Below are 8640 nucleotides of genomic sequence, written 5' to 3' on the forward strand. Positions count from 1 at the left end.
TAAGGGGGCCACATAGACCCCCAAGGCTCTTGCACAGTCGCTGGGGATAGAGTTTGAAGTGAAGCAGGGGAGGGCACAGAGACAACATAAGGATGATGTGGAGTGAGAGACAGAACTGAAGCATGGGGGAGATCCTGTAGGAAAGAGAGAATTAATGCTAACAGTCAGAGATGCCTAGATAATTCCTGGAAGCTGTGCGTCAAACAGCATTTTTAATAAATGGCGTTTTATTAATTAACCACGGCAAATTAATTAACAACTGTTTGCAATTCAGTTTAGCAGGTACTAAATGCTGATAAAAAGCGCTGTGTTGTATTAAATCTTTTCGGTGCACACCAGGGATGGGACAATATGGTAATTTTATGATTTGGTTCGATGTACGATATGAGGTTCACGATTCGATATAATCTTGATTTGATATAACAACACTTAAATGACAAAGTATGACAGAAAATTTTATTAAAAAAAAAAATTTGATCAAAATGCTCATTAAACTGTCTCATCAGAATAAAGTTCTGTAATACACTGCATAAATTGGTCATAAAATGGGATCTCATCAAACTTTGTCAATACTTCAAGTATAGACAAACACAATGTGCTTAAGCTAACAGCACACAACCAATTATAATCGTTTAAGTCTTTATTGAGCACATCCCATTAAACATTCACAGTGCTGTGGAAAAAGTAAGTAAACCCTTGGATTTAATAACTGGTTGATCCTCCTTTGGCAGCAATAACCTCAACCAGCCGTTTTCGGTAGCTGCGGATTAGACCTGCACAATGTTCACAAGGAATTTTGGACCATTCTTCCCTACAGAACTGCTTCAGTATATTTTTGCCATAGTATATTCTTGCCATATTCTTAAGATGTCTAGTGTGAACGACTCTCTTGAGGTCATTCCACAGCATCTCTATTGGGTTAAAGTCTGGGCTCTGACTGGGCCTCTTAAAAAGGTGGATTTTCCTTTTTTGAAGACATTCTGTAGTGTATTTACTTCGATGTTTAGGGTCATTGTCCTGCTGCATGACCCAACTTCTACTGAGCTTCATCTGGCTCACAGCTACCCTGAAATTATCCTGTAGGATATCTTGATAAACTTGGGAATTCATTTTCCCCTCGATGATGGCAAGCAGTCCAGGCCGCAAAGCAGCAAAGCAGTCCGAAATCATGATGATCCCTCCACCGTACTTCACCGTTGGGATGATGTTTTCATGTTGCTATGCAATGCCCTTTTTACACCATACATAGTGCTGTGTATTCTTCCCAAATAATTCAAACTTAGTTTCATCAGTCCACAAAACATTTTCTCAGTAGCGTTGTGGAGTGTCAAGGTGGTCTTTGGCAAACTTCAGCCATGCAACAATAATTTTTTTGGAAGGAAGCCGCTGCTTTCCAAAAAAATAATTGTTGCGTGGCTGAAGTTTGCCAAAGACCACCTTGACACTCCACAACGCTACTGGGAAAATGTTTTGTGGACTGATGGCAGGACAGCACGCCTGTTTAATGTTTTCCATATAGTAGACTCATGAACAGATATTTTAACCACTTCCAATGATTCCTTAAGTCTTTAGCTGTCACTCTAGGGTTCTTTTTTACCTCACTGAGCATTCTGCAGTGTGCCCTTTGAGTTATCTTGGCTGGAAGGCCACTTCTAGGGAGAGTAGCCACAGTACTAAATCATCTCCATTTATAGACAGTTTGTCTAACTGTGGACAGACGAATATCTAAACTCTTCAAGATAACTTTTTAATCCTTTCCAGCTTTATACAAAGCAACAATTCTTGATCATAGGTCTTCTAAGATCTCTCTTTTGCGAGGCATGGTCCACGTCAACATATGCTTCTTGTGAATAGCAAACTTAAAATTTTTGAGTGCTTTTTATAAGTGAAAGTAGCTCTAACCCATCTCGTTTCATTAATTGAATGCCAGGTTTGCCAACTCCTGACTCTAATTAGCTTTTGTTGACATCATTAGCCTAGTGGTTCACATGGTTTTTCCAACCTACAGTGTTTGAATGATGTATTCAGTATGTACAAGAACAATTTGTGTGTTATTAGTTAAAAAAGATTGTTTGTTCGTTCATTATTGTGACTTAGATGAAGATCAAACCAAATTTTAAGACGCACTTATACATAAATGCAGGTAATTTCTTTTTTATGTTTGATGGATCATTCAATTTATTTTCACATGAACAGAAAACAATGTTGTAAATTTCAAAATATTGAATTTTGCCTCAATATGGTTAGAAATTTGATAGGTATATTGTCCCATCCCTTGCGCACACACCTTCTTTCAAAGTAAATTAGGTTTATTATAGATTGTGCTTCATTCACAAAACTCAGTATTATTTGCCTGCCCTTACAAAAATCTAGGGTTTCCACAAACTTGCTGCAAACTTGCCGCAAATGAGTTTGTGGCAAACTCTTCATTGTCGCCAAAGGTTTGCTGCAGGTTCACCACTACCGGTGAAAAGCTGCAAACTTCTGACAAAAATTTTCAGTGAATAATGAGCTCATTTGTATGTGAAAATAATTTATATATTCATAATAACATGAATTTACGGCATGTTTGCAGTTAAAGTCGCCCATTTTGCACCCACAGAAAGCAGGCGGTAAACAGAATTTTACATATACAAAAGGGATGTTTGTGTGAATTTTCTGTTCATCGCAGCAGCATTAATTCATCAAATTAAAGCAAAATCGTTATAACTGGGCTTATATTCAGGCGTGCTGTGTAGTCGATCACACTTTGGGATTTTAAGTAGCTGCTTGAGGTAACTGGACTGCAGTGGAGTGATGTTTTAAAGTCCCGGTAAAGTATGCCAGATCAAGGTAGTCTGCTGTACCCTCCACAACCTGCACAAAATCAGGAATATCGCCATGCAAACTGCCTTAAGCACTAAAGTTTTGGCTGCATTTTTGCTGTTACCTGATGTTCCCAATTACTATAGTTCCTTGGGTGCTTCAACAACACAGACAGTGCGTAAACCCTCATTCCTCTGCTCAATATCTATCAATTCTACCCCTGATCCCCCTTACAGTTGCAAAGCATTGATTATGTGCCCCAGGGTCCATCACTGTCCAGTGACAGAGTCTCTCAATCGCTCTTGGTCATGTCCTGAAATTACCAGATGAGAATTGTCTACCTTGCTTGAACTTCAATCTGGATTCTTTTCCCTAAAGTGCTGAGGCTTACTTTATTGCTGAATCGTATTCTTACTGTTACACCATGTGATATTAAGAAATAAAGAGAGGGCAAAATGTGGAATAAATTTACAAGCATTATTAAAGGATAAACCAAGACTTTTCCTCTAATACATCTGAGGCCAGCATTCCAGACATTTAATCAGCCTAATCATAAATCAAACTGTACTCTGCCTCTGACTGCAAAAATGCTACTAAAAGCAATTCAACATGACTCAAGATTCCTTATTACCACACAAACAAGTTGGTGGTAATTGTGTTTTTTACAGTGAAGTACAATGAAAGGAATATGGTGGACAACATATCTGAGACATTTTTTCTTTTTCTGTTGCTCTCTCATCTCGCCTACCGTCAGTCTTCCCATGCCATTTAACAGCAGAACAGTCATTAACCAAACAGCAGGGTAGCTATTGAAACATCACACTGCCACTCATGACCAGCCAGCTGAGATGAAATAAATATGGAAACCAACTGGGTTACAGAACTGTGTACCTGCAAATATTTATAAAAGTTGTGGTACAAAGAGAGGTACAACATTTTTGGCGTGAAACACTCTCATGTTTCATACACAAACACTCTATCTCTCCCAGCCATTTCTTTTCTTGCATTCTGTGAAGTGAATCCAACTTTTTTTTTTTTTAGCATGATTGACAGGAGCAGTGACTTCAAATGACATAAACTGTGTCTGTGGGGAGCAGCTGAACAGTAGGCTACTTGATCGTGTGTTTAAATACTTCATCCTGCTTCTATGAGTAATTTACAGTTTTGTCATCTAGTACCAGTTACTATGATAAAGTGTCTGGTTGTGTCTGGTTTCTCAACCTTTTTGTCTTATATGTACCCATACCCCCACAACCCCAACAGTAAGGCTTAAGTCACCCATAATTGACAACAAATGTGGGCAGACAGAAATGTGTTCCTTTTAACTGATATTATACTGGATATAATTTGGATTTATCAAAATATTATTAAAATGTCCATTATTTAAATGATTTACCTTAAAACTAATAAACAATCAATATCGATATTGGGTGCATAACAGGCTAAGTGGTTTCCACTCCCTTTAATGAGACAAATGAGCTTGTTTATCTTTGACAAGTTTTCCACAAAGTTCTGTTTTCAAGGTTTAACATAGCAAAGTCAATTTTTTTTCCAAGTACCCCCTCTAACCTGATAAAACAAATGGTTTAAACATGTTTCCCTGGTTGAAAATCTCTGCTCTTAACTATGACAATCACAAACCAGCTCAGAGGTGGAGTGTTAAAATTAGGGCTGGGTAAAAAAAAAAAATGTTTCCGATTAGTCACGATTTTCCTTTGAACAATGTTATTGATATTGATTCTTAAAATCACAATGTTTACTTGAATAGTTATACTGCTGCTAAAAACTTCAAGCATTATTTTCTTAATGTGTATCTTTGTTCTATTGTTTTTGTCTATTGCTTTTAATTTGTTTCTTTGTTCAATACTGACTGTTTACTGTCTTGAATAATCAAGACACTCAAGACATGTTTTCCACATATATATCACATTAAAATTGGTTTATGTACTATTATATAAATAAATACAAATTAGAGGTCCACCGGTATTGAATTGTGCTGTTTCGATGTGTTGAAAGAAAGCCAGTTAGTCTGCCAATAGTTTTTTTTTTTTAATTGGTATCCTATATTTAATGTTATTAGTCTTTCCTTTCTGTGATGGGGAGGGCCAGACAGAGCATACAAGAGAATAAATATAATTACATTCCAGATGCACTTTATGGGGGGATTTGATTCATATTGTGGAACTATTAACTTTAAAGGCACTTTAACTTTGAAATACACAGGGGACTCTTATTTTGAAATGTTTGCGCTTCACTGCTTCCAGCTGCTCATTCAAACAAATAAGGGACATTAAATGTGCACTCCTACAATAATCTACAACGTATTACAATATAAACAATTAAAAGTAAACATTGTCATATTTCCTCAACACTACATCATCACCAGTTGATCTTTAGTGATAGCTTGTCATAAATTTCCGACATGGCTTAATGATTGTGAACTGCTCTGCAACAGCTGAAAACACACACATGCCCTCGCGTGCTTGGAGAAAATAAAACGGTGCCACATTTTCACTTTGAAGGATGCATCGCATGCATTTATTTAATTAAATCGTATTCTCTGTAGACATTAGGTCATATCACGATTCCTGTTTTTCCGCTCCCAAATTTAAGACCTCTTTAAATAAAAAATTAAGACTTTTGTTGTATTATTTCTGATTTTTTAAGACTTTTTATGACCTTAAATTTTGGAAAACTGAATTTTAAGACTTTTTGGGATCCGCGGGAACCCTGATCTCTGAGATGCGTTTTAGATCTTTTCATCTGGAAAGCATCACAATCTAATTAACATCTACTAAATGTCTTAAAAAGATTAGACTTACAAACATTATAAATGATAAAGGTCTCACAGACATCTGCTGACTTATTGACATCCGAGACATAACTACTGACATACGTCTTATAGACGTATTGCAGGTGAGCAAACAACATAAAAAATACATCTTCCAGATTTAAACACACACATCAAATAGACGTCTGGGTGATGTATGTGTGCTATCAGGGTGTTTACTCAAATTCAACCTAGTCTCATAGAATGAAGGTTACTATAACAAAATTTTTGCAAACTGACTTTTACGTGCCAAATTCTACATTTCGCTGCAGTTTCTTTGTGAAATTAACACTAGAGGTGCAACAACAACTGTGCATTTTATTCACTTTCACACAAATCACGACTACAATGGCTGTTTATGACTTTATAAACACTTATTTTTTGCTCTTTTACTCACACTGCTTTGTCATGATGTCAAAATACGTTTACTATAACGCATCATTTGAAAAACTATACATTTTAATGCTTGTATTACAGACCAACCTACATTTACACATTTATTCCAATGTCATTAGCTTCTGTGGTAGCTCAACTGAAAGAGTGTTGGACTTTGGACTCGGAAGTCGCTTCGAGCCAAGTCAAGCACGCAAGCTGACACGTGAGCCGAAAGTGTCCTAGAAGTGACACAAGATAATGTGGTTGCTTCAGAAAATGTGCTTTTCATGTCGCATTTGATTTTAGAACACTATCGGTAAGGTTTAGGTGCTGATTCCTCTCATTTGCTTTTTAGGACACTATTGGTTAGGTTTAGGTTAAAGTTTTAAGTTAGGAAGGTACGTTTTACTCTTTACTCCGACTAATATTCACCTTAAAAACCTTGTCTGGTTACAACAGCATTTCACTCGCTTTTGGCGCCCCCGCTGGATGTGTCACTAGGGAACTGCAGCAAAACGTGTTATGAAGCACATAATTTAGTTCTGCAAAATTGTTGCCATAGACACGTAATGTTTATGAGACCAGACTGCTCAAATTAGCATTAGTGTTTTGTTGTGGTATCAGAACTGGTATCAAGAATTGTCAAATTGCTATTATATGTACCAGAAGGGACATTATACCTGAAATATACCCAAATGAATCAGAATCAAATACGAAACATACTGTACCAAGAGCTTATGAATTGAAATCAAATCAATTGAAGAAATCTGTATCGTTACCCAGCCCTAGTTAAAATGTGGGTGGTCTGCCTTTATACCTGTAAGATTTATTTTACATCATCACTCATCTACAAATAATCACTGATTACAGCCAGTCCAAATCCCCATTATTTTTGCCCCTTTTGCTGAGAGTTTCAATTGCTAAACAAGCTGAAACAATGGCCTAAGGCCTTCTCCAGTGGAGAGAGACAGAACATAATCCCTCACAATCCTCTTGGGTAGGCTGCTAAAACAGCATGCAATTATATATCAAACTAAACAGTTGGGCAAGACTTGAGGCATACTTTAAAATGGGACCATATCTAACAGTTGGGCTCAAAGAACTGGCAGAGCACAATGTTTAAATTGTAAAAGGTTACAGATGAAATACTGGCAGCACACTTGCAGAGAGAGACACACTAAAAAAGCACTTGCATAAAAAAGCAAATGGTATAAAGCAAGGAAAATGGCAGCTAAGTACTTTGTTTTTAACTAAACTAAAGGAGCTCTTTGACACCATGAGGACTTGAATGCAGAAGAGAAAACATGATTGACAAGTTCTCAGAAGTGTGCTCATGCAGACTGCACTGCATTGGTCGCTTCAAGTTCAAAACATGAGTTACTAGCTCTTTATCATCTGGAGAGAACCCACTTAAAGACGTTAAACACCACTCGTTTAGTGCAGAATATGTCAATTCATATCAAGAGCACACAAAGCAATTACACTGTTGAAACATATGTTGATGCAGAGCTGCATAGATGCTGAGTATGGCATCTTCATTTTCTGTTTAGGGGTCAAGTTCATTAGCCACGCTCAAGAGACACTCCATCGTTTTCCACCTCTGGGCTTCTTCTTAACCAGTAAAATCAACCCAAGAAAATGGAAAGAATGTGAGTTTTTTTGGTAGCATTTTCACCAAATTAATGGCAGACAGGATCTGAAGCCAGAGCAAATAACGTTCCAAAAATGATTCTGAGACTGAAAGTTCTACAGCCAACAGATCTGAATTAATGTCAAGAAAACAAAATCTGAATGAAAACAAATGGAGAACGAATTCTGTGACTTGCACTTTATTCTGAATTGCATTTTATCATGAGAATCAAACCATACAGACACTAAGAGTTTTTGGTGCAGACCCAATGCTGTTTGACAAGTTTGATTTGTTTGGTTGGTGTTAAATTTTCTTCAATTTCTTACCTCAATCTGCTTGAAAAGGTGGTCTGGGGAAAATCTGGGGTTTTCAAACTTTTTAATACCAAGGAACTCCAAATATGATGTTCCCTTAGCAATTGACCCCCTTCGTAAAATATAAAAGCAGCTATAAAGATTCCCATTATAGTTACTTTTACATTATAGCTAGGAATGGACCAAAATTTCAGCAGAAATCATTACTTTAAAATCAGGTATCAGAAACACTCGCATGGAGCAAAAGCATTGTTTATGTCACACATTTAAATCTACAACCCCAGAAGTGAAGTGATTGCTCTCTTGGACGTTGGCGCATTTATTAAGGAGCGTTTTCCAGTGCTCTGGTATTGTGTGTTATTGTGTGTCATAGCCGTTATTGTCAAGCTCCAATATGACATTAAAGAAGCATAAAAGCACCACTAAAATAGTCCATTATATTCAAAGTCTCTTGAAGCCATACAATAGTTTTGTGAATCACAAAGGATGCGTTTAATAAGTAAATATTCAGACTGCATTCGCAGTGCACCAGTTAATGAGCGCTACTCTGTTGTTGACACACTCATGTCATGTGCAGGGCTAATGATAGGCTCAAGATGATGTTTTCAGCGCTGCGGCTGGCAATATGTGAGTGCTCCACACTAACTCCATCTCAGATGTAGATGCTTGATAGGTCGGTTCACATA

The sequence above is a fragment of the Myxocyprinus asiaticus genome, chromosome 43, assembly GCF_019703515.2.
Source record: "Myxocyprinus asiaticus isolate MX2 ecotype Aquarium Trade chromosome 43, UBuf_Myxa_2, whole genome shotgun sequence".
In the NCBI taxonomy this organism is placed as follows: domain Eukaryota; kingdom Metazoa; phylum Chordata; class Actinopteri; order Cypriniformes; family Catostomidae; genus Myxocyprinus; species Myxocyprinus asiaticus.